Genomic DNA, 19,636 nt, shown 5'->3' on the forward strand with positions numbered 1-19,636 from the left:
ACCAGTGTGAACAGGGCACTAACTCCCACCAACCCTGACCATTGGCCGTGCCATCCAGGACTGAAGGGATTTGTAGCCTTGCAGCAACTGGAGAGACCACAGGTTCCCCGTCCCTTTAATAAAGCCTCGTGGTTAATTTCATGCTCTTATGAAGCTAACTCTATAGGGTTAACAGAGTGCTCGCTTGGCTGCCTGAGATCCTGGGCTGAAGGTCAAATTTCTCCTGCAAGTGCCTGGACTCCATTCGCACCAAGGAATTGGCCTCCTGGAGTGGTTCGGCAAGATCTTTCTGCTGCGTTCCATCTAGCCATGTGAAGCCTTCATTTAAGCTGCTCTTTCTCTTCACTCGTAGCCGAGTAAGATGGTCTTCCATGAACACGGTTTTAACAATGAGTCCGTAAGTGACTGTGGAGGCCAATTCTGGATCCACACGTCCTTCCACAGTGTGGACATAGCTTTCTGGATGGGAGTTGATCACGGTGAGGGTTTGCCAAGCGTGCCTTCCTCTTAGCACGTTTCTCCCTTTCGTCCCGAGTTTGAGTAAAGACTGTTCTCCTGTTGGAGCGCTCGCAGGCCAGTGTTTCCCAGTTGTCGGTATTTATATGTACTACATTTTTTTTTTTAAGATTTGCCTTGAGAGTATTTGAACCTCTTTTGTTGACTACCAGCATTACACTTTCCATTTTTAAGTTTGGAATAGAGTGGTTGATTTGGAAGACGGTCATCAGGCATCCAAACAACGTGACCAGTCCAACGAAGTTGATGTTGAAGAATCATTGCTTCGGCACTGGTGATCTTTGCTTCTTCCAGTACACTGGCGTTAGTTCGCCTGTCTTCCCAAGTGATGTCAAGGATGGACCAGCCTTTGAACCTGTTTTGAATGCATAAAAGCGGCATTGCTACCAGTGACTGCACCTCCAAGTTCTTTGCCGCCAAGTCAGTGCAGGCTCCCGTCAGGATCCCACCTTGGTTGCCCTGGCTGATGACATTTGTCGAGAGAGAGAAGCGAGGAGTGTGTGACTGTGTGCCTTCTCAGCGACTTCCTGTACTTTTGGCCACAGTTATCCTCCTGGAGGTGGGACGCGGGTGGTGCTGTGGTCTAAACTACAGAGGCCAGGGCTTGCTGATCAGAAGGTCGGCGGTTTGAATCCCTGCGACGGGGTGAGCTCCTGTTGCTCGGTCCTTGCTCCTGCCAACCTAGCAGTTCGGAAGCACGTCAAAGTGCAAGTAGATGAATAGGTACTGCTCCGGTGGGAAGGTAAACGGTGTTTCCGTGCACTGCTCTGGTTTGCCAGAAGCGGCTTAGTTATGCTGGCCACATGACCTGGAAGTTGTCTGTGGACAGACGCTAGCTCCCTCGGTGTATAGAGATGAGCGCACAACCCCAGAGTCATCTGCGACTGGACCTAATGGTCATGGGTACCTTTACCTTTATCCTCCTGGGGAGGCCCTGGGAGGTGCGGGTTGGGGGCCACCGTACTTCAGTGGTTCTGCTCCTACCTCCAGGTACCGTTCATCACCATGGGAGCTTCCTTGTGGCATTCCACAGGGTTCCACCATGTCCCTCACGATGCTTAACCTCTCTCTGAAGCCATTGGGAACTGTCGGTGGCGGGAGATTTGGAGGGTAGGGTCACCAACCCGCAGCTCTATCTCTCTCTGTTCCATCTGAATTGGGAGAGGTAGTTGACATGCTAGTTACTGAGTCTGGGAGGTGGGAAGATGGCCTTTTCAGGACGACCTTCTCCTGCCCTGGAGGGAGCAAGCCTGCAGCTTGCGTACATTAACACTGACTGGCCTCTGACCTTGGTGGTGAGGACTGTCTATTTCCAGCTACATCGGGTTTGCCCCTTTTGGACACACACGATTTGGCCACAGTATCCTTTGCACCGGCTGGATTACCGCAATGCCTTCTGCGTGGGTCTGCCCTTGAAGACAGCTCAGAAGCTTCAGCTGGTTTAAATGCAGTGGCCAGATTACCGGCTGGGGTTTTTGATGCATTAAAACAGCTGTGCTGGCTGCCAGTTCATTTCTGGGCCCAATTCAAGGTGCTCACGTTATTTGTATTTGTTTAAAAAACAATTTAAAAAATGGTTTTTGTTTTGTTTTTTTTAATTAAAAGACTTAGGCCCCAAATATCTGGTGATGTGGGAGAATGCCTCCTTCCCTACAGGCTCTCTCAGGTGTTAAGATAGGAAAAGGGTGAGCTCAGGGGCGTGTGTGGCTGGGTGAGGGCATTTTCTCCAGCAGCCTCCTCTAAGCCATGAAATGACATCTCCAAAGAGGGGTATTTGGAACCTCATCATCCTGGCCTTGACCCACTCTGTTCTCTTGCAACTGCTATTTGTTTTGGTTCCTTAATCATTTATTATTATTATTAAAAGCTTTCGACATAAAATACAATAAAAGCCAAACTAATCGCAAGACAAAGCACACACACACACCATTTGAATGGCAATGCTCATCAACTTGGGGGAGTGCCCCCCTCAAATATTTTATGGGGGGTGCAGGAGTGCCAGCTTGGCACCGCGATCATGGGTGCCTGGGGCCGTGGGTGCCATGATGCAGCGTGCACGGCCCTGGCACTGAAATGTGTGGGTGCCCCCGGCCCCTTATTGGGGAATTTTGTGGGTGCTCAGGGCCCCCAGGGAGTTGGCACCTATGGGAGAGGACGAAGGGAGTTGGCTCTATAAACCGATACACCCCAGCTACTAATAAATACGTATATATTTGCGGGAGGGGGGAGCCTTTGCCAAGTAGTCACACGCCGCTGAACGTCGTTAAGAGCGCTCTTTCTCGTTCGCTTAAACGAAAGCGCATTGCCAACTAAGCTCTCTACTCCGACTCCGAGGAGACCCGTGGAAGTGAATGAGCCTGAGTGAGCCCCGGGTCTCTCTGGACTGCCACAGGCAGGCGCCGACGGGATCCAACCCCTGCTAGGACCTGCGGGGAGCCGCCTTCCCGGGGGCGGGGAGCCGGGAGGCGCAGCAGCTACAAAGGCAGCGGCCGCGATGGGGCTCCGAAGGCAGAGAGAGAAAGGGACCGGGAAGCGGCTGCGGGGGAGTCTCTGGCACCAGGTGAGGACCCCCGGGGAGAAGCGTGGGGAGCGCCTTCCCCCAACACCCCCCCCCCACGCCCCACCGCCGTCCAGGCTTTGTGCGCAACTTGCAAAGGGCAGGAGAGAGAGGAAAGGAGCCCGTTGGAACTAAGTTCGGCTGCAGGTGGGAAAAAGGAGACGAGGGTGCCCCTGAGCACATGCAGAGTGCATTTGCCGTCGCTCTTAAGCGGCCATAGCTAGTAGGAGCGGGGCTTTCTTTTTTTTTACGAGCTGCTCCTTCCGAACTAGAGTCTTCTTTTTCTCTCTCTTTTTTTTTTCCTCGGGGAGTCTTGAAAGAGAGGATTTTTGGCCGGGGTGGTGTTGGTCCCCTTCATCCCTAGCCAGGGTCCTGTAGCCTCCCTTCGTATCTCCTCCACACGTTACTGCTCCCCTGGCAGATAGATATCTCCGCATCACACGGAAGGTGCCAAGTCAGCGCAGGTTGTTATTCCGCCAGCTCGGCATAACTCTGCGGAGGGCATGATGTGCGCTTCGTGCTCGCTGCAAACCAGGCTTACGTCGCCGGGAACTTTCTGCAGAGTTGGCACCCTGCTCTCTGTGACTCTCTAAGTGCGACAAACCCGGCAGGGCAAAGCTCAAAAGGTGTGTCTTCTTTGCCCCCTCCCTAGTGCCTTTATATCCCACCTCCCAGGAGCTCAAGGTCGAATTAAAAATTAAAAATTCCACAACAACCCTGTGAGGGAGGCTAGGCTGAGAGGTGGTGACTGACCAGAGCTTCATTGGCGGCTTGACGTGAATCGCGTTGTTGGTAGATTTGTTTTGCATTATTAGTTGTTCTGTCTCTGTACTGGCACTGCCCGCAACAATGAGAGATATATAGCTGGGCGTTTGTGGTACGAAAAGCTATGGGGTGTCTTCAGGATGTTGCAAAATACAGACTGCTGGGTAGCGAAGCAACAGGACGCCTCCAAACATTTGCAGGTGCAACTGAGCACTGAAAGCGGCATTGCATATGACTGCCCAGGCAGCATCCTGAACCCAAATCATCCTGACTGGGTGATATAAAGGACACTTGGAAGAAGGGGTCCCTTTTGGAAAGCGGAGCTTGCTGGAAAACGTGTGCCTCCCTCTCAGGTGTGTTTGGAGCTGCTAATAGGCTTTAAGTATTGTGGTCACTGAAGTATTGTGGGCTGCCCTCCAGGTGAGCCCCAGAAAGCTCTGTGACTGACTACTTGGTGGCTTGAGGTGAATCGCTCTACAAAAAACGCTCGAATCAGTTCCATCCCTTCACATGTTCTGCACCATGAGCCCTTTGAAGCTGGAGCTCAGTGTGCCTGGTTTCTCCTGAAAGGGAATTGTGGTTCAACAGCAGCAACGGCAGACAGATAATTCTGTGTTCTCCTGTCAAGGGCAGAAGGTATGATGTATTGGAAGAGCCAGGACTCCTGGGTTCTCTGTGGTTATTATTATTATTATTATTATTATTATTATTTTACTGAGCTTGTAAAGTGGAAAATATGTTTCGGGGACGGCAACTCCCTTCCATTTGTGTGATTTTTGTGTGTGTGTGTGGAATGGTTGGCAGTGCAGGATGAGGGAAATGCCATTCCTAGTTTGGGGAGGATTCCCTTGGAGGGAATGAGAGGCACTCCTTGAATTTCAGGCCGGCACTTTTATTGGTTGCCCCGTTGGAGCCAGTAAGCCAGAGAAAGAACTGCAGGATGATATTGTGAAGTCTGGAGTAAAATGCCTCGTCTTGCTGGAGCCGCTCTGTTCCGTGAACAGTTGCCTGCGTTGGAGCAATGGGATGAATCCAGGAGGAGAAAGCGGGCTTCCTTTTTTCACAGTGGCCCAGTTGCAGTGAGAGGGAAGACCATACCTGTTGGGTTTCTGCCTGTTTTGCAGGTTTTCGGGTGTTTTGTTGAAGCACAGGAATTTTAGCACGAGAGAAAAGATGGCAAATTTATGCATCCTAAAAGATTACCGGTACTTGCAATGTGTTTGTTATACGTAGGGCTGCCTCTGAAGATGGTTAGGAAACTTCAGCAAGTGCAGAATTCAGCAGCCAGGTTTCTCACCGGAGAAAGACGGTTTGAGCTTATTACACCGATCCTGGTCCGACCGCACTAGCTACCTATTAGTTTCCGAGCCCAATCCAAAGTGCTGGTTTTGACCTATAAAGCCTTAAACGGTTCAGGACCGCAATACCTCAAGTACTGCCTCTTTCCATATGAACCTACCCAGACCACGAGATCATCTTCTGAGGCCCTTCTTTGTGTGCCTCCTCTTTGAGAGGTCTGGAGGGTGGCAACACGAGAACAGGGCCTTTTCTGCACTGGCTCCCCGTCTGTGGAACGCTCTCCCCAGGGAGGTTCACCTGGCGCCTTCATTACACACCTTTAGGCGCCAGGCAAAAACATTCCGTTTTAACCAGGGCTTTGGTTGATCTGATTTACATCCTATGCCCCTTTAAAATGTGTCGGGGAGGGGTTATTGGGTTGTTGTTTTTATTTGAGGATGTATTTTGTGGTTTTAGATTTGGATTTTATCCTGTGAACCCGCGGGTATAAGGCAGTATATGATGATGATGATGATGATGATGAAGGAGCAACAAGTGAGAGAGGAGGACTGTTTGGAAGACGCCCATTTGTTGCTTCACATATTCAGAGATTGTCAGGTGGCCCTGAAAACAGGTTCTGGGACTACCGCAAAACCTGGCTCAAATGAAGTTGTTGGAGGAGGCTGTCATACTTACCGGTAACTCTTGGCCTGATCGAGAGCTGGTGGTGTGCGGACTCCCTCTAGCAATTGCCGACTTGTACCCGCGCCTTGTTTTCACTGAGGTTGGATCTTTTCTCCCTGGCATGCGAAATTTCTGGGTGCAGGGAATGGTGTGTAGAGGAGCATTGGGCTATTGCCGATTTGGCTCAGTCATTAGAGGATTAGGCTCTTGATTTCAGGGTGGTGGGTTCGAGCCCCGCTTTGGGCAAAAGAGTCCTGCGTTGCAGGGGGTTGGACTAGATGACCCTCGTGGTCCCTTCCAACTTGACGACTCTAAATCTCAGCACCACCATCACCCTCCCAGCCTTAACACACACATTCAGCACCTCCAGTTTGAACTGGAGCAGCAGAGATGAAGGTTTTCCCCTTTGGAGGAGAACTAGGCCTTTTTTTTAATCTTTCCCCTGCCACTTAACTGTTAAAAGATCCAGGAATCCCTGCTGGAGCTGTGAGCTGCCTGGAAAAGATGCCCTTGGAAGGGAAAAGCAGACTCTGTGTGTGCTCAGAGGCACTCTTCCTGCGGGGGACAGCTGTGACCCTGCATTCGGCCTACAGACTCTGTCTTAAATCTGACCCTTGTGGACTACAGCCTCTCTCACTTTGAATTTCATGCCTAGGCTCCCCAAATGCAAAAAAGAAGAATATTTGGCATGCAACCAGGTGCGTGGGAACTCCGTGTGATGTTGAAACTAGGGCCCAGGGCTAAAAAAGCCGCCTTTTCATTGCTGCCCTTATTCCCATGGGTGTTACTGGCTTCCCAACCAGCACTTGTGGTCAAATGTGGTTATTAGGGCCGGGCAGTTCTGTCGGTTTTGGGTTTTCTCGCTGTGTCTCAATTTCCCAATCTTACACCCAGCTCTCTACCTCAGGAAGAAACGGGTCCCTCATGAAAGCTGACCAGCGCTTTGGTTTGAATTCCTCCTAATACACACATTGAATTACTCCCAAATAGAATCATTTTTTTGCAAAGCACGTTTCTCCTAATGTCGTGCATTTGTGTGTGTTGGTTTCACTGAAATACACATTTATTTATTTTTTAAACCCGTTTGGTACCTGCCTTTTGCGCACGTTACTCGGCTGGAGAACCTCATTGCAACTAGGGCGAATTATGAAGGCTGCGTATGTTTTGGTTGGCATATTGTTTTGTAAAGTGTGAGTTTAAATGTGAACTTGATCTAATTTCTTCCCCATCCCTAGCAGTTACTCCATGTAAACTGTACGGAGTGAGTAGCCAACTCGCCCAGATTGGCCCCGTTTTCTGCTGATTCCTTGGGCTAAAGCCTAGCAAATGCAGCAATAACCCTTTAGGGCTCTGCTGCTTCCAGTTCAAGTTCATCTTTGCTTGCTTCTGCCATGTCAGTTCTTCAGGAAAGGAGCGCTCTTCTTTGATCCAGAGAGGCTTTCTCAGCCAGCTGCTCTTCCTATCGCTTGGTGGGGGTCACAAGGGCTTTCTGTGTGTGGGTTTCCTTCCTGCCAAGGCCCCAGGGTGGGAATTGTGGAGTTAAGAGAGCTTCAGCTGGTGCCCAGTGCTGCCACAGACACTGAATTGTGTCTCAAGCTGCATGCAAGACCATACACCGAAAGCATGTCCCCACCATGACTCCTGGGAACTTTAGTTTAAGGGTGCTGGGAATTGTAGTTTTCTGAGAGGTTAAATATCAGTTCCCAGGATATTTTTTTTAAAAGGGAGGGGATGTGATTTAAACCTGCTGGGAATTATAGCTCTGGGAAGGGTAAACTAAAGTTCCCAGTACGCATTGGAGGCAGAAAAGGTGCTTTAAATTCATATTGCATATGCAGTCCAAAGCAGGTGTTGGCAGAAAGTACATCAGGATCTACTTGTAAATCTTTGGGTGGTTTTTTTATTGGATCATCAAGGATGTCTGGTAGGCTTCGAGTCAGAAATAGCATAGTGTTCCTCACACCCTGACCTTAATGCTGGTGCAATTGCTTTACTTGTTTCTATAGTCGTATAAACTGGTTTTTCTTGTTTTTTTTTTTATTTTGTTAATTGACTTGTTATATGCATTGGTACAAATTTAGATTGGGACATGGGTGGCGCTCTGTCTAAAGCACAGAGCCTAGGGCTTGCCGATCAGAAGGTCGGCGGTTCGAATCCCCGCGACGGGGTGAGCTCCCGTTGCTCGGTCCCAGCTCCTGCCCACCTAGCAGTTCGAAAGCACGTCAAAAGTGCAAGTAGATAAATAGGTACCGCTCCGGCGGGAAGGCAAAAGGCGTTTCCGTGCGCTGCTCTGGTTCGCCAGAAGCGGCTTAGTCATGCTGGCCACATGACCCGGAAGCTGTCTGCGGACAAACGCCGGCTCCCTTGGCCTATAGAGCGAGATGAGCGCCGCAACCCCAGAGTCGTCTGCGACTGGACCTAATTTACCTTTACCTTTTTACAAATTCAGATTACTGCAGAAATCAGATAAAAACAAGTTTGCCTCACAGTCTCTTATTTATCACCACTTATGTAAATATTTATGTGACTTACGTAGCTTAAAGTTCATTTACAGGCGAAGGAAATGCCAAAAACAATGTTTTATTAAAAGTCATTACTTACATGGAATTTATAGACTTAAAAACAATTGCATCCACTTGACTGATTTCCATTCCTGACCGCAGACGAACATACAGACTGCAGCAATTTCCGCTTCCTTTTCTATTCTTCTTATCATAATTCTTAGCCGGCCAGCTAGATGCCTAGCCCTAGTAGCACAGAGAGGGAGCTGATCCTGGTCTCCTTTTCTTTCTCCTATTCCTTCAACGATCCCTGGAAGACTCCACCACCTGCGTTGATGTTTATCTCTTTGAACTGCGCTCAGTAAACTAGCTGTATTAGTCTTGACTGGGGTAGCCAATGCTGGTGCCCTCCCCCCCCCCCGGATATTATTGGACTACAACTCCCATCTGCGTAAGCCAGCATGACCAATGGTCAGGTTTGATGGGAGTTGTAGTCCCACATCACACAGAGGGTGCCACGTTGGCTGTCCATAGGCTGTGTACACAACATTCATTCATTCATTCATTCATTGTGTTAATATCCCGCTTTTTTCTCCAAGGAACCTAGGGTGGCTCACCCAGTTAACACGCAGGGAGGGATTCTGTACTCAACCTGCTCCTTATGGGAAGTGGGACCAGGCCAGCTAGGAAAGTGTGTGATATTTCTAGGGTCACAGAAATTGCTGCAAGCCCCCCGGGGGTGGCAAGAAGAGCCTCTTTTGCAACCACATTGCCAGCCAATCCCTTCCCTAAAAGAATCTAGTAACTGAAGCAGGTTGGTCTCTTAGGGGATAGTTCCTCCTCTTTTGCATAACAGGAAGGAAGCCACTTATCATCTCAGCAAGGATGTGCTGACCTGGGCCTAGCATCCAAGAAACGTGACTTACTGTCATGCCAAGCAACGAGGTAAATCTGGATTTAATGGGGGGACAAAGATGAGCTGGCATTTGATGGGGTGGAAAGATGGGCTGGGAACTCAAAATATGGGATGCCGATGACTTTGCGCAGATGCCACAGGAAAGCTGCACACGTGAGGCTGTGCTGATCCCACAATAAACACCTGCCCCCCCCCATTTGTGCTTTCCTTCTCACGGGTTGTATGACTGGTTTATCCTTCCTGCGGCATGGATAAGTCCGTCAAGGGTGTAATTTGGCTAATGTAGCTTCTGTTTTAAATCAGCCTCCCGTCCCACCCCCTTTTGTTCCTAGGAAGTGTGCAGCCTTCCTGGATTAACGTTGGCTGGGGGGGACGCGTGACACCTCTCTCTCTCTCTCTCTCTCTCTCTCTCTCTCTCTCTCTCTCTCTCTCTCTCTCTCGTTTGTTGACACTTTGAACATCTGCATCCGGAAAAAGGGCTCTTCGTCACTTAAAAAGCGGCATAAAGCATTTTGAAGGTGCCTTGATGTGGGATCAGGCTATGAACCTCCCTTGGCTCAGTGCTGTCTGCTGGGGTTGCCCAAGTTCCTTTAAAAAAACAAAACAAAACTAGGGTGGCTGAGGAACTGAAGGGTTTTGCTTTCCCCTCCCTCCATAACGGTACAGTAAAGCAGAGGTGGAGGAGCCTGAGGCCTGTGGGGGCCCTAGAGGAGACCTCCAGGCTTCTGTATCTGGTCTGGGGGGCTCTCTGCAGGCCTCATGCAGGCCCCCCCCCCAGCAACACTGCTCACTTCCAGGCTACAGCCCTGCAAAGGTAAAATCCATCTTTTCTTTTTTTTTGTTCCATCCACTTTTGACTCTGGCTCTGTCTACCAGCAGACAGAATAAAATTTGCCCGCCTGTTGTCGACATCCGTCTATCTCGAGAGACAATGGAGTGCACCTCTGGGGGTCAAGTCGAACTGCTGAATTAGTAGCACTGGGCAGTGTGTTTGGGGGACCTGGGCTGCCCAAGGTCTGCCTCGGGTAACAAAAACCCCGTTCTCGGCCTTGTTGATGTGGCCCAAAGGAAAGCAGAGCAATAAGTCTGGCTTCAGCGTGGCTGCAGCAGTTGCCAGAAAGGAGATGTACAAGGTGCCACCCAACTGTCTTAGGGACACCGCTCTGGATTTGTGTAGGGTTTGCCCCTTAGACGAAAAGGCTATCAAAGATGTCCCGCAAGGCAGCCTTATGAAACAGGGCTGGGAAAGGTCCCCGTGCAGCAAAAGGGTTGCGTCTACAGCTCACAAATAATTACAAGGTAGAAAAGAACACTGTGGTTTCTTCCTGTAACTTCTAAAAGCTTTGCTGAAAGGATTGAGGCACCTCCTGCATTTCTCATTTCTGCAGCACTGTGTGCTGTGGCAGGAACAGCATCTGCTTGGGAATTCTCCCTTTCATCCAACCTGCTGGGATTGTACAGTCGCTTCTGTGCCTCCTCCGCCGCTTGCCCTCCTCCTCTGCCCTGGTACAAAACATGCTGACCGTCCTCCCCAAGCTCTTTCAACCTTGAACGCCCTCCTACTGAGGTGGCACCAGTTCAAGGCAGAACAAAGCGATAAAGGAACTTGCAGCCTTGATCTTTTTACCTGCAGCAAAAGCCTCGAAAGGGCAGCCTCCTCCTCCTCTTCTGCTGACTGCTTTATTGGTGGCCTGCAAAGTCATTTGTTTATTTGCTAAGCAGGACTTTTGACCCTTGGCACCCCTGCCGCTGGCTGAGCCCTTTGCACTGCCAGCATTTTTGACCTGGGTTCAGAATCTCGTTCTTTCCCCTTGCAGGTCTCTCTCCCCCTTGCCCTGCGTCAGTTGGAAATTCAGCAGGTGCAGCTCCAAGCCAAGATGCTGAAAGTCGTTCTCTGCCTCCTCCTGGCACACACAGCGTTTTATTTTTAATATGCTCCAGAGCTCAGACCCAGGACCAAACCACAGAGAACCAGGCAGCACCCTTCCTCTCTCTAAGCAAGCTCAGGCAACCCTGATGAATCTTCTCCTTACTCCTCCTTTAAACTGCAAAAGCCTCATCTCCTCCTAGGAATCTTTGGTCTGAATTCCCATCCAGAGCTTATAGGAACCGGGGGTCTGGGGGGTCTCCAGCTGCTGAAACACTTGGGTTTCTGCTGTCTGGAGCAGAAAAGTTACAGGTGGGTAGCCGTGTTGGTCTGCCATAGTCGAAACAAAATAGGAAATTCTTTCCAGTAGCACCTTAGAGACCAACTGAGTTTGTTCTTGGTATGAGCTTTCGTGTGCATGCACACGAAAGCTCATACCAAGAACAAACTCAGTTGGTCTCTAAGGTGCTACTGGAAAGAATTTCCTATTTTGTTTGGAGCAGAAAAGGCATTGAGCTGACTCAGCGTTCTTAGTCTGCTGAATGCATAAGTAATAGCGACGCCTTTTCGCAGCCAAGCTTCGTACACCTGACTTGAACAAGCGGAGGCAAGATTTGATGGGGTTACGTTGCCAAACTTGTGTTGCTGGTGTGTTTGCCCACAATACAAATAGCCTTGCTGAAACTCTTGGAAGCTGCAATCTAATTATAGGCCATGAATCACCCGGTGTGTGTGATGTATTTCTTTTTAGAAGTCTATTTTCTGCCTTTCATTGTTTTGCCTCCAGTCTCCTGCTGCCTTTGAACGGCTCTGTGTACCGCAGCCCAGCCAAAGTAAGTTGACTTTCGTCTCCCTTTACTTTTGGCCCTATCTGCCACTTCTCTGGTACTCTCTGATAAGCTTCTGAAAAGGTCCATGAGTTTTCTCCAAGACATGCTTTGAAAACCACCTGTTGTTTTTTTAATGGACAGGTTATTGAACAACAATATGCTTTGAAATTTAATTGGGATTGTTTTCCCCTTTAAATATATCTCAGTGAACTGCATCAGTCGTAGTCGTTTTCAAAAATACCGTGTGAATTTGCGTAACAGGACAGAGCAATTATTCTAAAGGGGCGGTGGGAGAGCATACTTTGGGCTGTATTCAGCTAAGTGCCATTCACGAGTAACCTACTGGAATAAATGGGCATGTGTTAGTTATGCGCCTCAATTTCAATGCGTCTGTTCTGAGTCGAACAACTTTGGATACATCCGTTTGCTTTCTGTAAGGCGGTGCACACAGAGGCAGAATCTCAGAAGCAGTATTCCCTGTTCTCTCACTCACCCACCCACAAGGAAATGTTGTTTTTTCCCCCTGACGGTATATTGCTATTTGCAGTTTGCAGAAGTTGGAAAGTGAGAACCCACCCGTGGTCTGGTCTTCCAGAAGTTGTTGGACTTCCAACTCCCATCAGCCCCAGCCAGCAGTGCCAGGAATCAAGGAAGATGGGAATCGTAGTTCAACAGCACCTGGCCACAGGTTCTCCACCCCTGCTTTTAGCACTCCATACACCAACATAAAAGCTAATCTGTTCACCTTTCAATTGAGAGATCTTTATATGTTGTCTGTTTTGAATTGACTGATCAGTGAATTGGGACAGCAAAAGCAGTACAACTCTGCAGTTTACATATGGTAGTAGGTTGCCTGCATTTATTGAGGTTGGACTAGTGGACCTTTGAGGTTTCTTACAACTAGATGGTTCTGTTTCAAAGTTGCAGTGGCAATGCATTTCTGAGATTACCTGAGAATCAGGGTGGATAAAAAGAAATTATTTTTTTAAATTAAAAAAATGGATTTTTTTAAAAAAAATCAGACTTTGTTTATTTAAATCAGATTTTTATTATTTAAATCGGATATTTAAAATAAAATTATTTTGGAGGAAAAATCTTTCTAAAAATTAGTTTTCTATAGTATTTTAGTTACATTATAGTCCAAAGGCTACTCATCAGGAAATAAGGATTTGTTTTAAGTTTTTCATTTGTGCTAAAACTCAGTCTAAGCTTTTTTAAAAAACAAATTGTTTAATCACATCATCAGTTAAAAAACATGGATACATATGCTATAATGTTATTGTTTTAGTTAAATAAATTGTTTTGATTGTTATTAAGGAAATGATTATTTTTCTCCTTCCAATAAAGTACAGCAGAAAAGTTGTCCAAATATAAACAGTTAACTTATTAAACCTCACAATAATTTCATAATTATCTGTCGTATGTATTTCTAATAGTATAACCAAATCAGTGATTTTTTATATATAACTGTAAAAACTACTCTGAAAATTAATTATTCCAAAAACGAAACCTTCATCTGGTTGTAAATATTAAGATTATACCAGCAAGAATGAGTCTTTCTGTAAAAAACACACGATTTAAATCAAGTCTTACTGACTAGAGATTTAAATCAATTTAAATCAAATGCACCCTGCTGGGAATTATCAGGAATAACGTGAGTGCTGCATAGTTTTTAATGTTTGATGTTTTATTCTGTTTTTATATCTGTTGGAAGCCACCCAGAGTGGCTGGGACAACTCAGTCAGATGGGCAGGGAACTTCTTCTTCTTCTTCTTCTTCTTCTTCTTCTTCTTCTTCTTCTTCTTCTTCTTCTTCATGCCACAAGAATCCATCACCAACATCTTTGCTTTCTGAGCCCTTCTGAGCTCCTTCAGAAAATGCTGTAACTTTTAGAGGAAAGAAACAGTTCCCTGTTTTCTTTTTCCCGTTTCCAGTACTGTATAGACTTCTAAATATGTCCGGCATGTGGAAGGTCAGAAGGAGAAGAAAAGGGAATCTATTTGAGCAGCAGATGAGGATTGGTCATGACTTTGTGGTCATGACTTTTTTTTCCTATAGAGAAGGGTTATCTGTCATTTTTATTTCTGTACTTAGTGACAGCTTTATAGAGATAGCAGAAAGCCGAAAAGACAGGTGTCTGCCCTGGAGCAAATGTGGACCATGCAGATTGTGGATTGGAGAAAGAGATAAGAGGTTTAAAGATAATCAAGCGAAGTAGGGGAGGAAATCCTCTTAAGTATTTATATGTGAACCTGCAATCCTGTGTGTATTTACATGGAAATAAGGATCTCTGTTCAATGGGATCTACTTCCAAAGTCGTGTACACAGCACTGCATTACTGGAGCGGGGATGAGAGTGAGGAGGCTGATGGAGAGAATGGCAACAAATGGCTTTAGATACCTATTAGGTCCATAAATTACCATATAGCATATATTCAACACAAAAAACAGCGACAATTTGTTGTTGACAAAGGACAGCTGGATATATAAAGGGCCCCATTACCTTCAGTAGCTTCTTGTTGTTGTTCAGTCATTCAGTCGTGTCCGACTCTTTGTGACCCCATGGACCAGAGCATGCCTATCCTTCACTGCCTCTCGCAGTTTGGCCAAACTCATGCTAGTCGCTTCGAGAACACTGTCCAACCATCTCGTCCTCTGTCGTCCCCTTCTCCTTGTGCCCTCCATCTTTCCCAACATCAGGGTCTTCTTTTCTAGGGAGTCTTCTCTTCTGAAACCTAAATCCAGCCCTGACTATGGCAATTACATACTGCTGGACTAATGAATGTATCCTTGTGGGGACAGAGCACAGGTATAATAAGCATTAATGCAACTGCTGGAGTCTCCCAGGAATATGTTTGTTTGTTTGTTTGTTTTGCTGACTGCAAAGGACCAGCACAGAGATGGGCAAAGCATCAGATGGATAAATGCAAAGGCCTTCGGTTATGACTTAGGTGGAAGCGGGATTACTTCCCCAGCAAGCAATTAAAAAAAACGTAATCTGCATCTGTGCACACAAATGAGCATAGGAAATGTTGCAGATATCTTTCTCCTTTAGCCTTTGCTATGCGTTTCCTCTTCTCCTTTTTTGGGTGGCCATAGTGGGCCCACTGCTTCTTCCTGATGTTTGCACAGAGTTGTACGGTTGTGATGTTGGCAAATTCCTGATCTCCTTTACCATACTAGTCTCGGACTGCTAGCCTTGCTCCTTTTGCAATGTTCCTTAACTGAAGAAGAGGTGTGTTAACAGGGAAAGTGAGGGTTTGGTGTTTGAGGGCCACGTCTCCCTTGTTTTGAGCATGATTTGAAGGAACTGAGAGAGGTGGGGGGGAATCCAGGTGTTCTGCAAAGGAGTCATTCTTTTTCTAGTATGTTTGGAGTGGTTTATAGCCATTAGGTGTGGGGTGGGATTGGAGGATAGTAATATATATATATATATATATATATATATATATATATATATATATGGAATAGACATAATACATTACTGTAGTTTATCCTTCTTAAAATATACAATGCTGCTCTAGCACAAATTAAACCTAGTGCCATTTTATAACAATGAATATGATGGGTGGAGTGCTCAAATGTTATAATTATTTCCAAAATTTAAAGCTAAAAAGGGAGGGAGAAGGTCAGGCTGGAAGCGACAGCTGGTGACCCCTGGGGTCTCCACCCCTTCCTTGTTTGCAGACCTAAGTGGTGTGAACGCCCCTAGTTTCTGATCCAAAGCTGCACGCAACTGGTGTGAGATAATCTGTTTGTTCAGATGCATCCTTCATTCCGCTGTTTTCTTCATTTATCATTATTTGGTGACTGAAGTGCAATGTGTTGGTGTACGTACAGTTTACGATTTGAGACCTGGGCCAAATAAGTGTCACTAAGCTGTTGTCAATTTGTCATGGCAAGAACTGAGAAACTCCCTAACAGCAGCAGAGGATTCTAGTAAATGGAAGGGTAGCCAAAAAGATTCTGGGATCCTAAAGTGCATATGGTGCAATTTATGCAGGTTCTGGAAGGTGGGGGGCTTCTAAGGAGTTTTGGGAGTGATAGTGAGAAAGGATTCAGTTTATACATTACTGAAGTGGAAAACTTCACCAGAACATCAGTATCTTTTGAAATATCAATACTGTACTTAAATTTCATCCAGCCCTACAATTTTATGATTCTAGGTTTAAGGAAATAGAGTCATCCGTTACCCTGTATAAATATGATTTTTAAAAAACTTCAGTGCAAAGTGATTCCGTGCAAAGTGATCTCTTATAGTGGAAACACAGCAGGGTGGCAAAGGCTGGCAAAGAGACCCATCCAAAATGCTTCCAAGATTGAGGAACCAGAGACGTCACAATTTCTGAGGTGGCAGAAAGGGCGGCAAACATTCAGGCTACAGGGGGTGGATTTGCTTTTGAAAGTCTTCCTGCTAGTGGGAAAAAATAAAATAAAGTAACTATAAGCTCCTGAGAGGGATTCCAGCACCATTCCCTATATTTGCTAGTTTTTCTTTTACGATTTCCCACCCTCTCCCAGCATTTTTCTTTTTTAGTGGCATCTGCACCTGAGTTCGGAAGTGGCACAATCCATTCTGCTAAATGTACAGACAAGGCCTCAAAGCTCTATGGCAACGTGGCTGGCCTTTTCGAGGTGCCCGAACACCCATTGTCTTTCTGTTAATTGGTAACTCTGGCTCTCCCACTGAGGCGCTGAGAATGTTTGACCAAGCAGGGGATGGCATGAGGAAAGAGGCAGGCATCGACATGCGACCTCCTCTGATGCCTCTGGGTGCCAGCTGCTGGGAATTGCAAGTGGGGAGAGGGGGCTGTTGCTCTCGGGTCCCCCTTGCCAAGGATCTCACAGGCATCAGGCTGGCCTGGGCGAGAACAGGATGCTGGACTAGGCAGGGCCGGCCCACCCATGAGGCAAGGTGAGGCGGCTGCCTCAGGTGGCAAGATCCACAGGGGCAGCAGAATCAGCCCACGATAAATGTATTGCCCGTGGCTGCCACTTCCTTGGCAGCCTCCATCCCAATGCCACCTCTGCACCTGCCTGGCATAATTCAGAGCAGGCCCTGTTCCTTCCTCCACAATGGTCTTTGATTCCTACCTCAAGAGTTCCTGATGTAGATCTTTGTTGTCTCATTGTTCCTGATGTAATCGCCGCTGCCCGCTTTTTCCTTGGCCTGAGGAGGACCGAGAGCCATTTTGCGGTTTGCCTCAGGTGCTGAAATATCTCGGGCTGGACCTTTGGCTTGATCCAGCAGGCTCTTATTACATTGCTGTGCTTCTGTGGCGCCTAGGGCATTTTCTCCAGGTTGCAGATGTGCCCACAGGCCCCGAAAGCGCTGTTGACCTCTGTTCTGCACCGCTGACGCCCCCCCCCCCATGTTCAAAGCTTAGCTCAAAACACGGGCAGTTAAATATCCGAAAAGCAATTAAGAGTCTCCAAAGCGGTCCATGGCAAAACCTGTTTAGCTAGAACAAGGGCAGAACGTGTTTGATCGATGGGTTACCGGTTTATGTGGGCTCCTGCGACTGAAGTAAGCCGCTCACTTTCCTGGAACATGAGTAGGCAGATGCAGCCTATTAATCTCTCGTGTGTTATTACGTTCATTATATCGCTTGCTGCATTAACTGTTCAACTATGTTGTAAACTGCCCTGTGGCCTTTTGATAATGAGCGGCATATCCCAAATAAATCAACCGCTGCCACCCCACAGATTTGGCTTGGAGGCAGAAGATGTTTAGAGCACATACAAAAATGTACATGGGCCCAGCTATAGCGGCAAACTAGTGTAACGGAAAATCCCAGGTGAGGAACTGCCCAGCCACCTGGCCCTTAGGGATAAGCCCACTGGTTTCTGCGGAGTTAAATAAAAGAAGTCCAGCCACTGGAGCAAGGACAAGACAGGGTTTATTGCGCAATAGGTTACAGTCAAACTGCACACCCAGAGCAGTGTTACAATAACTTTTAAAAACTCCTATCATATCCCAGAATACAGTTTGGAAACATCATTACTACATCATCACTACATCACGAAAGGGAAGGGTTATACATGATTGACATATAGGAAAAACAGGAAAAAACAAGATTAACATATGGGGAAAACAGAGCAATATCAGGGAGATAGCCCTGAGAAGTGTGAATGGGTGTTAAGTACTGGCAAGGATACCTTGAGCACTTATCTGGGAGAGAACAATGGGATTCTGGTTGAGGGATATTAGCCTGAAGCACCCAGAGATTACCTGCTGAGGCATTTCCCTGTGTATCTCTGCCTACTGGATCATGGCAGAGAGATGGGTCCCCTTAAGGGCATCACTCCATACCCCAAATGAGTTTACTCGGGAAGAGACTTTGCTTAGGTGACCCCCCCCCCATAATTTCCGTAACACTAGGGAGTCACCAAAAATCCAGAGGTGGCAGATAGATGGATAGATACAGGTTGAATTGATCTACTTTCCCCTCCTTTAATGTGTGTTTATGGAGAGGGGGGAATAAGCCGTTGGTAGCATTGCCCATGGATACAGGGGGAGGGCTTGCGTACTAATGACTAAGGCGGATCGAAATGATGTAACAGCCGACTTAACAGAAATGAAACAAATAGTGTTCCCGTCAATTGCTTGTTGACAGAAATGTCCCATTGTTCTGCAGTTCACAATAAGGCGCAACAAGTGCGTAAGGGAACATACGCTTTCTGCTGAAAATCTATTATTAAACAGTGGTGATGCATGGGTGATTTGTTTTCCACCTGGGTGTGAGGAGGAGAGATTATATTGTCTATTTGGATTGATTATAGAGACAACTCTACAAGAGCTCTGAGTAATGCTCCTGAATGCCAGTTTCTGGAAACCACAGGAGAGAAAAGTGTCCCTGGGTTCATCTCCTGGTTGATGATTTCCCACAGACATTTGGCTGATCCCTGAGAGAACAGGCTGCTGATCCAGATAGGCCATTGGCCTAGAGCAGGGGTCCCCAAACTAAGGTCCGTGGGCTGGATAAGGCCCGAAGGACTTGTTTATCCGGCTCGTGGTGACCCCCGCCGCCTGCTCTTACTGGTGCTGTGCTGTGCTGTGCTGTGCTGTGCTGCGTGACTGCCCACTTCCGGGTCAGAGGAGCACTGGAAATAGCTTGTGCGCATGCGCAAGCGTTATTTCCGGTGCACATCCAGGTCGGAGGAGGCCCATGCACATGCGCACAAGCTATTTTTTTATTTTTTACTACAAGAGGTTTTTTTATTTTTTACTACAATCCAGCACTATATAAATTTTGTTAAATATATTATGTTGGATGCAGTGCCGAAAGGGAGTTTGGAGATGCTCCTGCAAAGCCCTGTGCGGCGCTTTTCCAGCACCAACAACCCTTGCTCAATGGCTACCTCACCAGCTCAGGGGTAGCCAACTTAGCATCTTCCAAGATGTTTTTGGAGTACAACGCCCATCATTCCTTGACCACAGGCCACACTGGCTGGAGCTAGTAGTCTAACCACATCTGGAGGGAGAGCACTTTAGCTTCCCTTGGTCTGGCTCTGTATACATATTTCGAATTGTAGACTGGAGGTGTGTGGAAGGGGGGGGAAGCAGGTCTGTGTCCCCTGCACCTGCCCCTCTGACAGCTGCTTGCTGACCATCTGCTTCCAGGCATATTCTGTCATGGCGTGAAAACCCTGACCGTGCAGGAAATGAGTGGTATTTTTTTGACGGCAACATGACATTTGTTTCCTTCCTTTCTCATTTCCT

General features: G+C 47.3%; 1 protein-coding gene across 1 annotated transcript in view; it reads left to right on the forward strand.

Annotated features, from left to right (window-relative positions):
- The first annotated feature begins 2,933 nt into the window (after positions 1 to 2,933).
- Positions 2,934 to 19,636, forward strand: part of HSD3B7 (hydroxy-delta-5-steroid dehydrogenase, 3 beta- and steroid delta-isomerase 7) — a 45,137-nt gene continuing 28,434 nt past the window's right edge. Inside the window, exon 1 of the mRNA XM_033169502.1 lies at positions 2,934 to 3,076. The gene's annotated coding sequence lies outside the window, so the exon portion shown is untranslated. The remainder of the gene's footprint in view (positions 3,077 to 19,636) is intronic.

Source organism: Lacerta agilis, chromosome 14 (assembly GCF_009819535.1).
Source record: "Lacerta agilis isolate rLacAgi1 chromosome 14, rLacAgi1.pri, whole genome shotgun sequence".
NCBI classification, from domain to species: Eukaryota; Metazoa; Chordata; class Lepidosauria; order Squamata; family Lacertidae; genus Lacerta; species Lacerta agilis.